Source organism: Mobula hypostoma, chromosome 6 (assembly GCF_963921235.1).
Source record: "Mobula hypostoma chromosome 6, sMobHyp1.1, whole genome shotgun sequence".
In the NCBI taxonomy this organism is placed as follows: domain Eukaryota; kingdom Metazoa; phylum Chordata; class Chondrichthyes; order Myliobatiformes; family Myliobatidae; genus Mobula; species Mobula hypostoma.
Genome location: NC_086102.1, coordinates 139,634,367 through 139,655,465, shown reverse-complemented (window position 1 = coordinate 139,655,465; position 21,099 = coordinate 139,634,367). Strand labels below are relative to the sequence as shown.

General features: G+C 39.4%; 1 protein-coding gene across 1 annotated transcript in view; it reads left to right on the top strand.

The window, feature by feature from the left end:
- The first annotated feature begins 2,981 nt into the window (after positions 1–2,981).
- Positions 2,982–21,099, top strand: part of LOC134348765 (collagen alpha-3(VI) chain-like) — a 201,553-nt gene continuing 183,435 nt past the window's right edge. The window contains exon 1 of the mRNA XM_063052567.1: positions 2,982–3,433. The gene's annotated coding sequence lies outside the window, so the exon portion shown is untranslated. The remainder of the gene's footprint in view (positions 3,434–21,099) is intronic.

Here is a 21,099-nt window from a genome sequence, read left to right as displayed (position 1 = left end):
TGAAAATTGGGTTGGATGGTTCCATAACAACAGCCACTCACTCAGCACCAGCAAAACCAAATGGCTGATTATTGACTACAGGATGAACAAATCATAGGTCCATGATTGGAGGTGGAGAGGATGAATAACTTTAAACTTCTTGACATAAATCAGTCAGCAATTTCCAGTGTCCACTTGGTAGGCATAACTAAAAAAAAACATATTGTCAATCTGCTCTACTAATTCACAAGTTGCACTACATTCCACTTCCAAGCAAAGATTTTTGATGGCCACTACATTGAGAAGGCTATTAAAAAGGAAAACTTTGATTTCTAGAGGCATCCAAACAGAAGCAAAGATGTGTTTTAATTAAGACTTAAGTTTCATCAATCTAGGTGTATCAGGAAAAAATGTCAATTTGCTGTATTTCATAACTGAACTTATAATGGTATGATAGATCTTATTGCCAAATAAGTTCTTTGACATTGAAAATTTAGTGTTACATGCTTGGGTGTTACATGCATTCCTTCAGTATACATTGTTGGAGATCTTATATTTTTACTTTCTATCCCTTATCCACAACATATCTTTAATTCTCTTTTGTTTTTTGGTACCTACTTTTACAAAAGCCAGGATGTTCTGGACAGCGGCTAGAAGAAAGCTGTCAACCAATGAGAATCTCTATCCACTTAATGATATTTTCACTTTGGTTTTGGAGTCAAGAGTCCTCAGTAGGGTTTGGCATGTAACAATTGTCACTGTCATAGAGTCAAGAAGCATTGAAACAGGCCACTCACAACCAATGGGCACCTATTAGTATTAATCCTATTTTCCAGAGATTTGTTAAAGGTTATGAGAGACTCTGCTTCCATCATTGTGTCAAGTGATGCATTCCAGGTATCAGCATACTTTGTGTGAAAAAGGATCTCCTTGGTTCCACTCTAAATCATTTACACTAGGTCTATTACTCCAGTTTTATCTTCCTGTGATGTGGAGAAAGAATTCTTGCAATCAACTCTACTATCCCTTCATAATTTTGTATACCTTGATTATGCCTTCAAGCCTCCTCCACTCCAGTAAGAGTGGACCTGGCTCCTCCAATGTTACCTCATAATTCAAATGTTCCATCTGAGGCAATCTCCTCTTCATTCCTCTCAGTGCTATTACGTCTTTCCTATGGTGTGCAGGACTCCAAATGAGGATTGACCGATGATTTATCACAATTTATTCAATGTATTGACCAATAAAAGCCAATACCACATAAGCTTTCTTAACTGTTATCTACCTAGCCTGTCTTTATCAAAGATCCTTAGACTTGTACACTAAGGTCCTTCAATTCCTCCCTAGGATTTATGGTGTGTATTCCAATCTTTTGTGATGTGATTAATTTTGATGGGTAATTAAAGGTTTTTACATAGATAAAATTTATTTTATTTAATATGTATATTTAATATGTTTCGGAAAACAAAATAAAGAATGATATGCAGGTGGGACTAAGTTGGAAAAGAAACTTTTTTTTAATCATTGTAAAACCATGACATTTGCAAGTACAAGTCAGATGAATGACAACTTTAAAACATATTTTCAGAGCAGACAAAGTCTTCCATAGCAATTCTTAATAAGTAATATTCAACGTCATTGCAACAATGTAATTATTTTTCCTCAAGAATGGAGCATCAAAGATAAAATCTTGTGACAAATTACTGATGTTTGAGTTTATTGTACAGTATATGGCAGTGACAGCTGCTGAATAGGAACTGATGAAAAGCACTTCCAGATTTTTGCCATCACCAACAATTAATGGATGGCAGAATCTCCTAAATTTCATAAAGAAATAACAACAAATGATGATCTTTTTGTCTTGCTGTCGTGGATTCAGATTCATATATTAAATATAAGGATTTTCATTTCTTACTTTAGAATTTATCTGGAGTATTCCTCTGCATGAACTGAAGCAAGCACCACTCTTCCTTACTTCATATATGGAGAAATTTCTTTAGTCAGAGGGTGGTGAATTTGTGGGATTTGTTACCACAGGCAGCTGTGGAGTACAGGTTGTTAGGTATACTTAAGGCAAAAATTGATAGGTTCTTGATTGGACATGGCATCAAAGGATACAGGGAGAAGCCAGGGAATGGGGCTGAGGAAGGGGGGAAAAAGGATCAGCCACGATTGAATGGCAGAACAGACTCGACCGGCCAAATGGCCTAATTCTGCTCCTCTCTCTTGTGATCTATATACTGTGTGTATATGTATGTATGTGTGTGTATGTGTATATATATATATATATATATATATATATATATATATATATATAAATATATATATACATACACATACACACTCTCTCTCCCTCTACTCCCTCTAGAGGGCACCACCTAAGTCAAATGCTAACAATGTTAAACTGAATATCTGTATTCTGCAGAAGTCACTGGCCTATCCTAAAACAGTGAATTGCAAGAGTTATTCTTTTACTGTCAATCCCAAAATATTGGCTGTTGTCTCTGCTTAATCTTACTGTTAAAAAAATTATTTCACATGTGCTAATTTTCATTTGCTGTGTCTCTGGCCATTGTGAACTTCCAGCTAATTGCTTTTGAGGTCTATCGCAATCTTTTTTTTATCGTTTACAGGATTTCCCTGTTTTGCTTCAGGTGAGAAATATGGCCAAGCCCGGGTTCAAGTCATTAACATATATAAGAAGTGTAACACTGACGACACTGACGGCGGGGGGGGGGGAACACCAGTCCTTTAGGTAATCCTCCATCATTACTCTTTACTTTTTGCTGGCTGTACAAATTTGCGTACTTCACCGCCACTGTTCCCTTAATTTCACATCCTTAAAATTTGTAATCATGTTTCATCTTTTGGAAGTTCTTTCTTTTTATTGGTCTTCTCGTCCGGCAATTTCATCTAATTTTAAATCAGAACCATTCATAAAATTCGACAATGGATATCACTGGGCAACTTGATGCAAAGCGGAGCATATTCGGCGTAATTTATAGTAGGGGAAGATCGTTGAAATATTATGATAAATGTTTTTACTGGAAGAAGTCAGGTTAATAGAAGAAGGACGCTGTAAACGCCAAAAGCAAGAACTATCAAGGATTTTAGGAGGAAAACAGATTTGGAGAGGTGCCCAATGACCTCAGTCGGTTGACATTTTAGACTCGTTGGTCTGCTTTCAATTTGCGAATTTGGTCGATTTGCGGGCGTGTCGCTGAAAGTTGGAGATCGCCCAGCTCTGAGTCGATCCCTCCATCGACTCAGCTCTGAGTCGGAGCTGCTCTGCAGGTAGTCCCAGATTCCAGTCCCACTTTCACCAAAACTTAGTCTCCACACAAAGAAATCATCCGCGCTGCAAGAAGCATCACTGGGTGACAACCGGCTTCGCACTGAGATGCCCAGAAAGTGAAAACTGAAGAACGCTTCCACTCTCCCACTACGAGCTGAGGTAGGGGCCAGTTTCTGCTAACTGTAGTCGCTTGGGCTTTGTATTACTTTGCTTCTTCTGGCGTTATTAGAGGGTAACTTGCTCGTAATGTATCAGTTTAGTATAAAAATAAAAATGGAATTATTAATAGTTCGTATTTTATTTCAGTGCAGATCGAATTGTTCAGGAACTGCTTAACTTTCCTATGAGAAATCCCCCTTAAATTGGAGTGTTTAGTATTGGTGTTTAATAATTACACTTAGCTTTAACTTCGAGTTGGGAGTTTTCTCTGCTGTATTCTGCTGATACTAGGATTATTTTATACAAAATTACCATCTGGTTTAATTCGAGTTACACAGCCATGCATTTTTGTGGTTCAACAGCCCACGAAAACATTACTTACTCCCGCTTGCTGGTTTGAAATAATCTGGTTTAATTCTATCGGATTGCTAGGCGTTGCGTGAAGGCTGGAATGCGGTGGCTTCGGTGTAAGGAAAAGGCAACCGGCAGACCGCGGAAAAGGCGGGGAACAGACCGGACGAAAAAAAAAGAGGGGGCGGGGGGAATAAATGAGGAAGGGGGTCTGGAGGGAGGGAGACGTGCTGAGAAAGAATAGATATAATCTGTCTATCTCAGTACTGGAGAGGAGGGGGTGGGGGCGAATGAGACGGAATGAACATGTCGAGTTTGGACTTGAATATTACGCATTCCTGACAGACCCCTTAAATAGCCTCGACATCGGGTTGAGGTTGCTCTGGGCTATCGCAGACTACGCCTGCGTTTAAACGAGACTTCTCAGCAATTTTTCCAAGTACATTCACTCAGTTTTGTCTTTGTTTTATCTCGATACATTCCAGCCACACAGTCCTTGATCTTCATCTATTTTCTTGCCGTGCACTCGTTGTAACCTTAATTTCCCGCAACCAATTAAAACATACAAATCCATGCTGGCTTTTTGTTCTGTAGTATCCAGTTTTGTTTCCCCCTTCTTTGTAATGTGATATTTTACGCGTGCATCATGCGACAGTGATACCAGAATTCAGAATGAGAGCAACTCGGAATTAACCCGGAGCCCAATGAGTTAACGGTTTTTTTTTGTTTTCTTATAAAGCAAGGCGCCGTAAGATTGAATGAAGCCTTTAAAGGGGGTTGAGGTGATTAGGTAGCTCCTTCAGTATGTCCATGAAGGTTCCCAGTCATCCAGGTCATTGTATATCAGGCATTATATCAAGTAAATCAAGGCAACTGGATTTGCTGTGGTGTCCAGAAGACGTTTCGCCACTTGATGCAGCTCTTTCAGGTTTGTAGGAGTTAGGAACCACTGAGCGAAGTGACTAGGTCGGTGGTGAAATTCCAGATGGCAACTCAAGCTCTCCCTGACGCAATCCCCGCCTTCGGGGGCCATAGATAAAGGTGCTGTGGGCGATTCATGAATTAGAGCTCAATTTGCCGGGGTGGGGCTGGGGGAGAGAAAAAGAAACGTCCACAGGTCAGAGGACAAGACTGTAAACTTGTGTAGGATTTCCTTACAGACTGAGGACGGGAAATAATAAAGGCACAATGTACCGTTTTCTTCAGCGTTTCATGAACCGCAATTATTTGTGCTTGCACCTTTTTTTCAAAGTGCAAGGCGAAGCTTTGTACTGAATCGTCGTTGACATTATTTAGGTTCGGTGAGGGGTTTTATTACTGAGAATCCGTGGCGGACGGGACATTCATCAATCCAGCGAACCCGGTTAATGTTCTTCAGACTGAGAGTGGAAGCTAATGGTGAAAATGAAGAGGGCGGGGTGGCGGGATTTATGTACTTCTGCCAGGTTGAATAGGGACCCTCCGTGAAATAAATGTTGGATTAACATTAAATAAGTGTTCTAAGAAACAGGTATATTTTAGGGTGGCGAAACTATGCTTAGTCACTGGTGTGCCGCTTTTTACTCTAATGAATCAGATTGATCGAGCTTCCACGGGAATTGTAGGATAAGCGGAGAATAGTCTTGTCAGAGTAGTGTGAAGAATGACTAACGCGAACTAGTGCTGGTTCCGTACTGAATATGAAGCAGGGTTACAAGAATGCAACAATCAAATATATATATTTTTAGAAAGAAGCAAGGAACTTGCATGTCGGGGGTAGAAAGTTGGTGACAGATATGTTGGCCAATGAATGGTTCAATTATTTTTAATAATCTTGTCCTACGTTGGGGAACTGTAACTTCTCAAGGGGAAGAACCAGTAGCAGGATCGCAAAATACTTACCGACTCTCTTAAGGAGAGGGCACAGAAACGGATTGCCCATGGATTCTGGTACTTTAGTTGTTACTTATTCCGGCCATTTCTGCTGCTGTTCGTACTTAGATTAGTAGAGCAAGGACAGGCTCTCGCCCCACCATGTTGTCCCGACCTGTAGTGGGCTCCATGCATTTGCCACTTTGTATATGAAAGAATCTTACATTCCTCCAATCACCTTAAAATTATGCCCACTCGTTTTGGCTAATGCCGCTCTTGGAAAAAGGCACTGGCTTCCAACTCTGTATATGTGGATAGAGATATAAAATATCCACATAATATACCTTACAACTATGCACTTAATTTTATTTTCTCCTCTCCACCACTACTACAAGATGGATAGAAGTTAATTGAACTGTTCCCGAGCTAAATTAGATTCATTGCTGAAGAGGAATTACTTGCAAACAAAAATAACAGAAAATGCTGGGAATACTTTGATCAATACCCGTGAGGATAGAAAATAAGCTATATTTCCACAAACACTACCTGACTGGAGTATTTCTAACTTCTTGTTCGTGTTTTAGTTTTAAAGCATCTGAGGCATTTTGGTTATTCTTTTGAAATCCACATTTTAATGCTTATTTATAGACAACGCATTCTACTGTACGTCCCCCAAATATCATTCTCTTTTCCAATTCGTTAAGTAGGAATTCGCCAACTGAAATTCGCAGATTTGTCTTAGTTCTCTCTGAGACGGTTCCTATTTACTTTGACAAGAAATGCTGGCGGTTCGCCAGACCCCTTAAGGTTCTTGCAACGCACATCAAAGTTGCTGGTGAACGCAGCAGGCCAGGCAGCATCTCTAGGAAGAGGTACAGTCGACGTTTCAGGCCGAGACCCTTCGTCAGGACTAACTGAAGGAAGAGTTCACCAGCAACTTTGATGTGTGTTGCTTGAATTTCCAGCATCTGCAGAATTCCTGTTGTTTGCGCCCTTAAGGTTCTTACTGCTTTCAGAACGGTGATGTTTTAATACGTGCAAAACAAGCTCAATCGACTCTATCACGGCAAGTAACAAGATAAAGAAAAATACTAATTAGATCACCAGTATAATAGAGTAGAGGTGGAAATATCCAATGTGCAAAGTGCATTGGCCGCTCTTACAGCCGGCTTGATTTTCACCAGGTGGAAATAGATATTCGGATTGGTGAATGAAAACGGCGTTGAGATGCTGTTCAGGTTCATCTCTTTCCCCATCGCGTGGGAGCCGTACAGTCTTCTGATGTGGCCACAGAACTCCTGTGTTTACCTCGGGCAAAATACTAAACCCCCAAAGTTGTGTAAGAAGATGGTTGGCTAGTGATGGAGAATCGGTTGAAGAATCTTCTACCACCGCCCCCCAATTAAGTAAATGGCGGCATGTTACAAAAATATAAAAACATTTCCGTTGGAATAGGGAAGTAAGTTTGCAATCCCCTAAACCACAAGTGCAGAATATGTGGATGATGATAATCTCCCAATGCATTAAATAATGAATAATTCTAGCGCTGAATGGTATTTGCAAAGGGATCTTGATTTTCTCTCTCTAGGTGAGCCGGGTGGATCAAATGTAGTCAGCAATGCGAATTGGAATGTGAAAGGGGTGTAATTTGGGATTACGGAGACTCCAGGGAAGTGGACGCTGTGCATTTTGGCATATTTGCGATAAAATATGACCACGTAGGAAAAGGCCACGAAATAATTAATGCGATGGGAAAAGAATACATTTTCGTCTAACATGGGGGATCAAAACAATACTTGTTGATTTTCATGTAGTCATAGTCATAGTCATATGTGCATAAACCAATATTCTGAAAACTTCCCTTGCTCATATTTTCAAGTCATTTAAGAACCATTTGATACGCAAAAAATAAAGTCACTTGCACCTATCAAGCCTGTAAATACCGTGAAATATGCAGTATGCAATATATTTTACTATAAGTGGTCCGTGTGGAAAGGGTCCAGGCTGCACTGATAGGAACCCGAAGCCCATCCTGTCATTTTATTCTACATGTTAACATGTTGCCTGGTTCTGGCCCACTCACCCTTGGGAATCCCATCTGATCTACCATCCGCAACCTTTTTTGTGGATTACGCTGCTAGGGGCAATACTTTCTGAACTATCTTTGTCACGTTCAAACACACTATAAGATTCATTCCTCAGCATTTAACTTGAAATTCCAAGATTGTGCATACTGTCTCATATTTCTGACAGTGATTTCCAATATTATGTTTGTTTGCTTATTTTTCTCCATTGTCTCAGTTTGTTCATCCTCTAGTCAGAGTCATACTTTATTGATCCCGGTGGAAATGGGTTTTCGTTACAGTTGCACCATAAATAATTAAATAGTAATAAACCCATAAATAATTAAATAGTAATATGTAAATTATGCCAGGAAATAAGTCCAGGATCAGCCTATTGGCTCAGAGTGTCTGACCCTCCAAGGGAGGAGCTGTAAAGTTTGATGGCCACAGGCAGGAATGACTTCCTATGATGCTCTGTGTGTTGCATCTCAGTGGAATGAGTCTCTGGCTGAATGTACTCCTGTGCCCAACCAGTACATTATGTAGTGGATGGGAGATATTTTCCAAGATGGCATGCAACTTGGACAGCATCCTCTTTTCAGACACCACCGTCAGACAGTCCAGTTCCATCCCCACAACATCACTGGCCTTACGAATGAGATTGTTGATTCTGTTGGTGTCTGCTACCCTCAGCCTGCTGCCCCAGGACACAACAGCAAACATGATCGCACTGTCAACCACAGACTTGTAGAACATCCTCAGCATCGTCCGACAGATGTTAAAGGACCTCAGTCTCCTCAGGAAATAGAGACGGCTCTGACCCTTCTTGTAGACAGCCTCAGTGTTCTTTGACCAGTCCAGCTTATTGTCAATTCGTATCCCCAGGTATTTGTGATCCTCCACCATGTCCACACTGACCCCCTGGATTGATTCAAACCACGGACCTTTTATGAATATTGTCCATAGCTCATCCACGTTAATTTGATCCTCAAGTGATTATTCCTGTATAGCAGCTCATCTCCATCATTTTGTGTGTATTTTAGACTTCCAGCATCATAGTATTTTGCTTTTATATTTGCATTTTGTGTTCATGTTTTGCCCCACCCCCATTCTATTCTCCTGCATACTTAATACTGTTCTATTGTACAATGTTTAGAAACCAGGCGGAAAGTTTATTCATCTATCTTAGTATGTAAAGTGCTAAAATATGGAAAAACAGTTTGCCTATGAGGTACTGTGTTTTTATTTATCCCAGATACTGCTTAGTCCAAAGACATGCAAGGTTTTTTCAATGGATGGTGAATTATGGTTTCCTTCCAATTTCCATTCACTCATCATAGTAATTACTGTATATTATATAATGTATGACAAAGCTACTTACATTATATTTGCACCCAATGGAAATAGTTGCATCAAAATATTTAACTATTAGTGACATCCTTGTACATCTCCCAATTTATTGCAAGCCTTTGCATAGTTGTGTGCTTCATTTAATACAAGTAATTTAGCTTCATCTGAAATTGTTAAAATCTGATTTCAAAAAGTGTTTGTGCTGAAAAAGAGATTTGTGTGCAACTCCGCATTTAATGATAATGTTATTTGTAAGTTAACAAATTTAATATTTATTACAAATTATTGCCTTGTGTCATCATGATTCATTCATCCAAAGTTACATTTGTTTGTGCGACTTTGTCAGTGATTTCCACTAAGCATGAACTTAATACAAGACTTAAACCATGGAAGAAAAGATAGCATGCAAGTATTCATCTGAGAAATATGATCTCAGCTTCTTTGCTGACATTTTAATTTTCTGCTCATGGTTGATTTTGCATTTTAATATTTTGATGTACTAGGAGTTTTTTTCTCATGTTAATAATATAAACCTGAAGGTGATACTTGAGTGTTCCAAGATTAATTATTGGTGAAAGGATGAGGTGAGCTAGTGGTGGATGCAGGCAGAGGGGTGTAGATAAGTTTATACAGGACATACAGTAGTCTTTTATCATTTTAATTGGAAAACAAGTTTTATTATTGTGATATTATTGTGGCCATGTATATATTTAATAAAACTACATTCCACAGCCTTTTTAAATTGTCCATGATTGTCTTCATATATATAATCCTCTTCAAAATGTTTTAATCATGTTGGTATCCCATCAGTGGGAGTAGAATATTCCTCGATTTCCTTGTATTGAAAAGGGTATCTTACGTACATGTTAAAACTCTTCCTTACACTTATCTTCTTGTATGCTTCTATTGCACGTGCCCTATCCTTATTAGAGAGTCTCATTGTATTCAGGATGACTTTTGCACTCTCCTTTTATGGTTCCTGAGGCCAACGTAATACATGAAAACTTCACTGCAGTTCTGGAATGATGAGGTGGGCAGCTGGGTGGATTAGGAACATATGGGCTTCAGATGAAATGACTCAAGTTTCTTATTGTCAATCTGAATGCTCCTTCTCTTTTGAACATTTTGACTATTACTATACTTATTTGAGGCTATTTTGAGAGCATTTTGAATTTTCTCTGTGTACCTTTCTGTATCCCATGATAACTCAACTGAGAATGTCTATTTCAAGAGCCAGATATTGGGCTTGTGAGTAATATGGCCTGCCAATTGGAGCTAATTGAGTGTCATTAGTGTCAAGGTGCTCGAGCTGTTGGTCTGGGAAAAGAAATGTTGATTTCCTTCTCCTGCAGTGTGTAGGAAACCAAGTATCTCAGTTGCCTGGTATGCAAAGAGTTTTATGCCATGTTTGAGGTCTTGATCTTAAAATGCCCATTTCCTTGTATAGGCAAAGACTGCTAGTAAGTTGAAAGCAAAGGTAAATTCAGTTCCTGAGGGCAGTGTTAGTGAGAAATGACTCCTAGGATTTTTCCGTTGTACATCATGTGTTTGAACAGATGAACCATGATCTTCAGAGGATGCTGTTGTAAGCCAGGGACAGATTGGTACAGAATTTCTGTTGTATGGAGTTTAATGTATAAGACCTATTTTCTTGTATGCTTCAGTGTATCAGTTGACAATAACTCAAGGTTCATCTCTGTATATGTACAAACACAAGTCTACTGCATCTTAATGCCTGATGTGGTGGTAGCGTGCATTCTGGAGCAGAGGCAACGCAGGCTGAACTGTTTTCCATTTGTCCCTGTGATTAACTCCATTCCCGTGGGAAGTCTGTGAGAGATGAGCTGCAGTATTGAGAAGGATTTTATAAAGTGACCTGCTTGTCATGAGTCTGCACTGAGATTGGGTTTATGTACTCACTGTTAAGATCATGGCTTTTATGTCATCATGTAGCATAGGTGAAGTGGGCAGGTGTTTCTGAGTCAACCAAAAAACTCCAATCCCTCTCAGTTCACGGAGTTAAGAGCTAATGTGAGATCAAAATGAGCCAATGTACGGTGGTTAGTGCCCCTCATCCTTGGAGACTTTCTGTGGCCAACAGCAAAGAGACTCTCTTATGTTTACTATGAATAGATTTGTCTCCCTTCTTACAGAGGTTCACAATTATGTCTCAAGAGATCCCCTGGTATGTCTTCCTCTTCTCAGTGAAAGACAAAGTTTTGAATTTGTAATTGAAGTTTCTCTCCACCATCTTTAGAATTTCAGTCGGGTCACCACATTCTCCTGACATTTTACTGTTCATCAGTTTGAAAATGGCCTTTTGAAAAAGTGGTGAGACCAGATCAGATATTTTTGTTATGGGTGAAATCATAGGACAATAGAATTGCACAGCACAGGAAAAAGCCCTTTCAGACTACTCTTTATCTACTCTCATCCTATTTAATTGCATTAAGTCAATATCCTTCTGCACTCTTCCAATCCAAGAACCTGTTCAAACATCTTTTAACTGTTGTTATTTTATCTAATCTATAACCTCCTTTGGCAGCTCGTTTCATATACCACTGTCTCTGTGGGAGCAACATACCTGTGAGATCTTTTTCAAATTTCTCCCCTGCCTTGTGGGGGTGGGGGGGGTGAGGTTGAAAGAAACTGGAACTCTATCCTATTTATGACCCTCATGAGTTCAAATTCCAGTGTCCTTTGTAAGGAAGTTTAACTCATGTTCTTCCTGTGAGTGCACGGGTTTCGTCTGGGTACACTGATTTCCTCCCAAAGTGCAAAGCCGTACCGGTTAGTAGGATCATTTTCCTGTGATTAGTCTGGGGTTAGGTAGGTGGGTTGCTGGGTGGTGTGGCTCATTTGACAGAAAGGGACCATTCCATGATATGTCTCTAAATAAATGAATAATAAACAAAAATCTCTTTTGAACTCCATCTAGTGTCTATTACATCCATCCTGTAGTGTGGTAACCAGAACTGTATACAATGTTTGAACATTTTGTGCAACTGTCACATAATGTCCCAACTCTTTTATGCAATGACTCAGCCAAGGCAAGCATACAAAATGCTTTTCTCATTACCCTATTCCCCCAAACCCCCCGGTTACTCTTTTCAGTGAGCTATGGACTTCCACCCAAAGGTCTCTCTGTGCTGCAATTCTTCTGAGGTCCTTGCCATTTACTCTCTGTTTTTACCAGGACTTTAGTTCCCAAAATTCATTACTGAACATCTGTTGAAATTAAATTCCACCTTCTGCTGCTCTGTCCAACTTCCTAGCTGATCGATCACCTGCCGTATCCCCAGAAAACCTTCTTTGCTGCCTAGGACTCTATTGTAAACTTACTGATCAGACTACCTACATTTTCATCCAAGTCATTTAATCTATTGGACATGACAAAACTTCCAGCACCAAAACCTGGAGTATACCACTTAATACAGATATCCAATCAGAAAAAAACCCATCCAGCAGCATCCACTGCCTCCTAATACCGTCAATTTAGGATCCAATTTGCTAAGGAACCTCTGATCCCTTGTTCCTCAACATTCTGGACCAGACTACCATGTGAAACCTCGTTGAATGCCTTACAACATCCACGTAAATCATATATACCGCCCTACCTTCATCAATTTTCTTAGTTACTACTTCTTCAAAAAAAAACAATCAGTGCCAAGAATAGTGTTACTCTTGAGAAATTCTACAAAGTGATCTTCCTCTTTGGCCTGATTGTCTCTATGTCTTTAATAAGTTTGCATTCATTCTTGGCTCTTGATGGCCAGGGCCCATGATGTTTCCATTGCAGATGGTATCAACTGCACTCAAGAATGTATTTAAGCTGTTGGATCACTTTTGTTCTTTCCAAGTTCAAGTTCAAGATTAAGTTCACTTATCATTCACCCATAGCCCGTAGTCAGAATGGTTTCCTTAAGGGAAAATCTTGCCCGACAAATCTGTTGGAATTCTTTGAAGAAATAGCAAGCAGAATAGACAAAGGTGAATTAGTTGATGTTGTGTACTTAGATTTTCAGAAGGCCTGGGACAAGGAGCCACACATGAGGCTGCTTAACAAGCTATGAGCCCATGGTATTACAGAAATGATTTTAGCATGGACAAAGCAGTGGCTGATTGGCAGTAGGCAAAGAGTGGGTATAAAAGGAGCCTTTTCTGGTTGGCTGTCAGTGACTAGTTGTGTTCCATAGGAGTCTGTGTTAGGACCCATTCTTTTTATGGTACATGTCAATGATTTAGATGATAGAATTGATGGATTTGTTGCAAAGTTTGCAGATGTTATGAAGATAGGTGTAGGGGCAGGTATTTTTCAGGAAGTAGAGAGGCTACAGAAGGACTTAGATTAGAAGAATGGGCTATGAAGTGTCAGGAAGTATATGGTCATGCACTTTGGAAGATGAAATAAAAGTGTAGACTATTTTCTAAATGGAGAAAAAATACAAAAATCTGAGTCACAAAGGGACTTGGGAGTCCTTGGGCAGGATTCTCCAAAGGTTAATTTGCAGGTTGAGTCTGGGGTGAGGAAGGCAAATGCAAAGTTAGCATTCATTGCAAGTGGACTAGAATATAAAAGCAAGAATGTAATGTTGAGACTTCTTAAAGCACTGGTGAGGTCTCACTTGGAGTATTGTGAGCAGTTTTGGGACTGCTTATCTAAGAAAGGATGCACTGAAACTGGAGAGGGTTCAAAACAAGTTCATGAAAATGATTCCAGAATTGAAAGACTTGTCATATGAAGAGTATTTGATGGCTTTGGGCTGTATTTACTGGAATTCAGAAGAATGAGGGGTGACCTCATTGACACCTATCGAATGGTGAAAAGCCTTGAGAGTGTGGATGTGGAGAGGATGTTTCCTCTGGTAGGAGAGTCTAAGACCAGACGACACAGCCTCAGAATAGACGGCGTCGATAGATTCTTGATTGGTCAGGACATGAAGGGATATGAGGAGAACGCAGGAGTTTGGGGCTGAGAGGAAAATTGTATCAGCTATAATGAAATGGTAGAGCAGACCTGAAGGACCAAATGGCCTAATTCTGCTCCTACGTCTTATGGTTTTAAGGAGTTATACATAAATATAGCCAAACGAAACACTGTTCTTCCGGAATCAAGGAGCAAAACACATTACCAAAAGATACAGCACATAACACAAATAACACATCTGGCAATGATTTCACATAAAAACATACAGTCACAAAGAAAAAGATAATATAGCCTAAGTCCCTGACTGCTATGACAGTTCTTGATGGTTAGTATTCTTGGTCCAGCTTGTTCTTCCACAAACAAACACTAGAGGGCAGCACCAAGTGAACATTGGAGGGCAGCACCAATGGGAGGGACCAGCTCCCAAACCAGTATGGATTCAAGTGCGATTCCAGAGGCCCCTGTCCTCTCCCAAACTGTCTTGGCATCTCTTCCCCTGGGTGGCTTCAACAGGTAACACTGCAGCAGGATGGCCTAGTCCTTGTCAAAACTGAGCCTCCGCTGTCAGTCTTGCCAATGAACCAGTGAACCAGACTTTCAGTATTCTACATTACCAATGCCCAACAGTGTCTTGCATTTACAATAAAAACGTCCAAGATTATCACTCACAGTGCACACCATCTGATGGTATGCAATAAGTCCAGCTCCATTGTTATCAAGCAACTTGCTGATGGGATAGTCCTGCAGTGCTTGATGTCTTTAGTATCCAGTGGTGGCTTGTGGTAATAAAATGAGTTGTACAAGATGAACAAATTCACCTTTGACTGGACCTGGAGTGGCTGTTGCATTCAAGAGCACCACCACCTCCACTCACCAAATGCTTTATATGTCATAGGTTTTCTAGTGGATGTTAGTTTTCCACGCACTCACCGCTCTCTGCATAAAAAACTTACCCCTGACATCTCCTCTGTAACTACTTCCAAACACCTTATAACTGTGCCCTCTCAATGTTAGCCATTTCAGCCCTGGGAAAAAGTCTCTGACTATCCACACGATCAATGCCTCTCATCATCTTATACACCTCTATCAACTTGTAAAGTTGATTCCCTTCCTTTGAAGTGTCTTTAAATTTGTAATCTGAGAACTGTCTTGCTTATAATTAATTAGCAAGATCTTTTGGTCATGCTCTTGCAACCAGTGCTGACATTTCCTTGTAGAGAAAACCAGAGATTCTTCACAGGAGCCAGTTAGAATGTACATCATAACTGTGTACATACAGTATATATGAATCCTGGTTCTTGTTGAGGGAAATTGTCAGGTTAGATTAGATTAGATTATGAGGACACTCAGTCCTCGTTTGTTGTCATTTAGAAATGCGTGCTTTAAAAAAAATGATACAATGTTCCTCCAGAAAGATATCACAGAAACACAGGACAAACCAAGACTAAAACTGGCAAAACCACATAATTATAGCATATAGTTACAACAGTGCAAAGCAATACCGTAATTTGATAATGAGCAGACCATGGGCACGGTTATCAAGCACTGTCTGAGAAGAGCCAGTTTTGCTGGGTTCCTGAGACATTCAGCATTCATCTTGTGGCAAAAGTTCAGTTGTTATTGGAGCGAAAGCCCTAATGATATCCAACCACAAAATGATTGGTTCCATTTTCTGTTGGACTATTGCATAAACTTTTTAATGCTATTCCTACTTAACCTCCACAGAGAAGACACCACCAGTATTTTTAGTGAGGAGGCTCCAGAGTACAAATTTCTGCTTTTACCAATAACATTACTCCTTAATGTATACATTTTTAACAACTGTTTACAATGCCTATAAAAAATATTCACTCACCCCCTCCCTTTTCATATTTTATTGTTTTACAATCTCAGTGGATTTAATTTAGCTTTTTTGACACTGATCAACAGACAAAGACTCTTTTATGTCAAAGTGAAAACAGTTCTCTATAAAGTGATCTACATTAATTACAAATATAAATCTCAAAATAATTGATTGTATAAGTATTCATCGGCCCCCCCCCCCCTTAGTATGACACACCAAATCATCACTGGTGCAGCCAATTGGTTTTAGAAGTCACGTAATTAGTTTAATGGAGATCACTGTATGCAGTCAAGGTGTTTCAATTGATTGTTGTCAAAATACACCAGGATCTGATCTGGTGAGTCTGTATCCTGGCATAAACTACACCATGAAGTCAAATGAACACTCCAAGCAACTCCATGAAAATATTGTTGAAAAGCACAAGTTAGGAGATAGATACAAGAAAATTTCCAAGTCACTGTGTATTCCTTGGAGTGCAGTTAAATAAATCAAGAAACGGAAAGAATATGGCACGGCTGTAAATCTGCCTGGAGCAGACTATCCTCAAAAACTGAGAGACCGTGGAAGATGGGGACTAGTGAGAAAAGCCACCAAGAGACCTATGAAAACTCTGGAGGAGTTACAAGCTTCAGTGGCTGAGATGGGAGAGACTGCACATACAACAACTGTTGCCCGGGTGCTTCACCAGTTGCAGCTTTATGGGAGAGTGGCAAAGAGAAAACAACTTTTGGTAAAAAAACTCACATGACTTCTTGGCTAGAGTTTGTCAGGAGGCATTTGGGAGACTCTGAAGTCAGCTGGAAGAAGATTCTGTGGTCTGATGACATCAAAATTGGGCTTTTTGGCCATCATACTAAACGCTATGTTTGGCATAAGCCAAACACTGCATATCATCAAAAACACACCATCTCCACTGTGAAGCATGGTGGTGGCTGCATCATGCTGTGGGGATGCTTCACCATAGCAGGCCCTGGAAAACTAGTGAAGGTAGAGCGTAAAATGAATGCAGCAAAATATGGGGAAGTCCTGGAGGAAAACCTAATGCAGTCTGCAAGAGAACTGCAACTTGGGAGAAAATTTATTTTCCAACAAGCTAATGATCCCAAGCATAAAATCAAAACTACACAGGGATGGCTTAAAAACAACAAAGTTAATGTCTTGGAGTGGCCAATTCAGATTCCAGTCCTCAATCCGATTGAGAGTTTGTGGCTGGACTTGAAAAGTGTTGTTCACATAAGATTCCCATGCAATCTGACAGAACTTGAATAGTTTTGTGAAGAAGAATGGGAACATTTTGGTGTCCAGATGTGCAAAGCTGATAGAGACCTATCCACACAGACTCAAGGCTGTAATTGCTGCCAAAGATACATCTACTAAATACTGACTTGAAGGGGGTGAATAATTATGCAATCAATTATTCTATGTTTTATATTTGTAATTAATTTAGGTCACTTTGTAAAGAACTGTTTTCACTTTGACACAAAAGAGTCTTTTTCTGTTGAAGAGTGTCAAAAGAAGCCAAATTAAATCCACTGTGATTCAATGTTGTAAAACAATAAAACATGAAAACTTCCAAGGGGCTGAATACTTTTTATAGGTGCTGTGTATGAGGAATTCTTTACTGTCCTATTTTTGATGAGGCATTAATCCTAAATTAATGACACCACTACAATAATGCAAACAGAATCTGAGGTATGAGAATCTTAGCTGTAAATTTCATACAAATATCATGTCTTGCCTATGCATAGCTAAAGATTTGAAAGGTAGATAGAGTAGGACCAAGCATAGTGGATGTGGAGAAAGCTATTTACTTAGCTACATGAAAGAAAGCTTCCTGATAATGGCAGCAGAGTGAAACATCCGACTTGTATCATTAAGAACACCAAAGCCATCAATAACATTTATGCTTGTTGATGGCATCCAAATCTGCAGATAGTGGATGACTATGTTGAATTATCTGCTGTCATCTTGATTATTAACCCCATAAAACCCTAAAACACTCAGGCCATACTTTTTTCTGGCTGCTACCATCAAGTAGAAGGTACAAGAACCTTAGGGCTCACACAACCAGTTTCAAGAACATTTACTACTCACCTCAGCCATCAGGCTGTTGAATAAAAGGGGATAACTGCACTCACTTGCCCATGCATTGAGATGTTCCCACAACCAATGATCTCACTTTAAGAACTCAAGCAACACACACAAAAAATGCTGGTAAATGCAGCAGGGCAGGCAGCATCTATAGGAAGAAGTACAATCGACGTTTCAGGCTGCGACCCTTCGTTAGTCCTGACGAAAGGTCCCGGCCCGAAACGTCGACTGTACTTCTTCCTATAGTTGCTACCTGCTCTGCTGCGTTCATCAGAATTTTTTTGTGTGTGTTGCTTGAATTTCCAGCAGCTGCAGATCTCCTCATGTCTCACTTTAAGAACTCTTTTGTTTTGTTATTTCATGTTTTTTGTTATTTATTGCTATTTGTTTGTATTTGCATTTGCACAGTTTGTTGACTTCTGCACTCTATTTGATCTTTCATTGATCCTGTTATAGCTGCTATTCTATAGATTTGCTGAGTATGCCAGCAGGAAAATCAATCTCAGGATTGTATGTACTCTGATAATAAAAAAATACTTTAAACTTTGAAAAGACCAAGGTTTAGTGCCATATTTAACCTTCAGTGCTCACTTTTGCAAACCAATGTGAAAATAGCATTTACAATCTAATCACACCACGTTAAGAACCAAAATGAAACTCATTAAAACATCTCCATGCATAGACCCAGTGTTTTGCAACACTTGCCAAAAGAATCAGCATACGGATGCTATTCGATGTCGATCTTGATTAAGGGCTTTAGAAACAAAAGCTTTGGGATGTTGTACTATTTCTTCCCTCTCCCATTATTTCCTTTTATACCTTCCCCCACATTTATTTGATTTCTATACAAAGTAACGCTCTGTGTAATAATCTCCCAAGTTGGTGCTATAGATAGTGAGTGCTGAACTTCTGCCATGATCTTCCATTCACATTATTTTACTCCGCTTTTCACAATCCTCTCATGAATTTGGTACGATGTCATCTAATTATTTTTATTTCGTGGTTTTCATTGGGAAAACTGCCATGCAGTCTCTTTCTGCTTAGGATTCTCACAATGTTATCTTTCGTTGGCACCACTGGCATTTTGGAATTAGCCGAATGGGCTTTTGCTAAAAGGCCACTTGGCCAGGATTACCAAAATTTCACTGTCTCATAGGGAAGCCTTTAGTAAATAAAAATAAATTATAGCATTATTACAGAGACTATTTGATACATTTCCTGAAAAGTAAATTTGATCTTAGAGTGTTTCTATTTTAGTGCAGTGGAACTGTAGTATCAATAATTTTGATAGTGACATGACATAAACAATTTACACGGTGTAATAGAGCCCTCTCTTAATTTATGTAGTGGATGGTGGTGTTGCCTGTAGTTAAAGGCCATGACTTTAAACACAAAGACTTCAGAGAATTGTGGGTCATTTCCTGCAACTGGACTGAAGGAGGCCATTAAAAGGGAGATTATACCTGAGGCACACTTGCTACAATCCCATTTATAATTGATAAAAGGTGGGAAACTTCGTTCAGATTATAACAAATAATTAAATTTTAACTACATTCATCTGTATCCTATATGATTGGGAATTTTATCATTTAAGTGTCAACTGGCTTTATAATTACTTATGCTAATTATAACAATGTATTCCCAATAACTTTGTACCATTACCATGTTATGTTTAATTTTTATGAAACTAATAAAAAGATTGAAAAAGAAAAGAAATTTTAACTACAATAATGGAAGGCATGAGCAAGAACATGGCCTCTTCCATTTGTTCAAGGGGTGGAGCACAGTAGCCAGATTTGGCAGGAACCTGTTATAGTAATTGACAAATCCTAATAAGGGCCTCAACTGTTACACATCCTTTGGCATTTGAGCATCCACCACTGCTTGAATTTTCTCAGAACACTTGTTTAATCCTTATTTGTCAATGGTGTTACCAATGTAAGTGATACTTGGTTTAAAGAATGCACACTTGTTGTGTTGTGCTCTGAACCCATAATCTTCTAATCTTTTTAACTTTGCCTTGAGATTTTGGTGATGTTCCTTGTCATCCTTACTGATAATATTAATGTCATCAAGGTAACACTGAGTGCCTGGGCAACCTTATAGCACCTGCTTCAGAGCTTTCTCCCAGAGTACAGGTGCCGATGCTACTCCCAAAATAAGCCTATTATAGTGATAAAGCCTTTTGTGAGAGCTTATGATGAGAAACACTTTGGACTCTTCATTTCTCTTCATCTGTAGGTAGGTCTCAGCTAAGTCCACATTGCTGAAGTTCTTTCCTTCAGAAAGGTTTGCAAAGATATCCTTTATTCTGGGCAGAGGGTATTGATCCACTTTCATTACTGGGTTGATGATGATCTTAAAATCACCACAGATCCAGACAGACCCATCCTTCATGGCTACTGGGACGACTAGCATTACCCATGGGCTCCACTCAACTTTGGAAAGAATTTCTACATACTCCATGTGATCTAGCTCACTGTCTACTTTATCATGGATGGTATAAGGAACCATAGATGGGCTTTGTAAAATTTGGATGTAGTACTTTCATTCAACACTATTTTACCCTTGATATCTTTGAGTTTTCTGATGTCATCCTTGAACACTGCTGTGGCAGCATCTGTACCTTTCTTAATTTGCTTTTAGTTGCAGGAGATTTGGCATGCAAATGGTAGCTGGGTCTTTAGTCTAGTTGTAGTTGTCTCAGCAGATCATGTCCTCTTATTGCAGGCCCTCCTCTTTTTACCTCATACAAGCTCAATGTGGCTTGTTGATTTTTGTATTTCACTGTTACAAATGTCATTCCCACGGGGGCTATCTTTTCTCCAGTATAAATTCTTAATTAGATATCTACAGGCCTTAGTTCAGTATCTTTGAAATGCCATTCAAACTTATCTTATGGAATGACTGAAACAGCTGAGCCAGGGTCCAATTCCATTTTAATTAATTTGCCAGTCACTTCTGATGGAAGCCATGTTGCTTGTCTATTGTTAGTTTGACATGGTAAATCTCAAGACTACTGAGTCCTGTGTCACTCTCATCATCAGATTTTTCATCAACAACATGCAGATTAGTAATTTTCTTGACCTTTAATCTTTTTTGATTCCCTGTGCAATCCATTTATTTTTATCTACCAGACATGCTCTTTGTATGTATCCTACTTTGTTGCATTTTCTGCAAGTTTCACCTT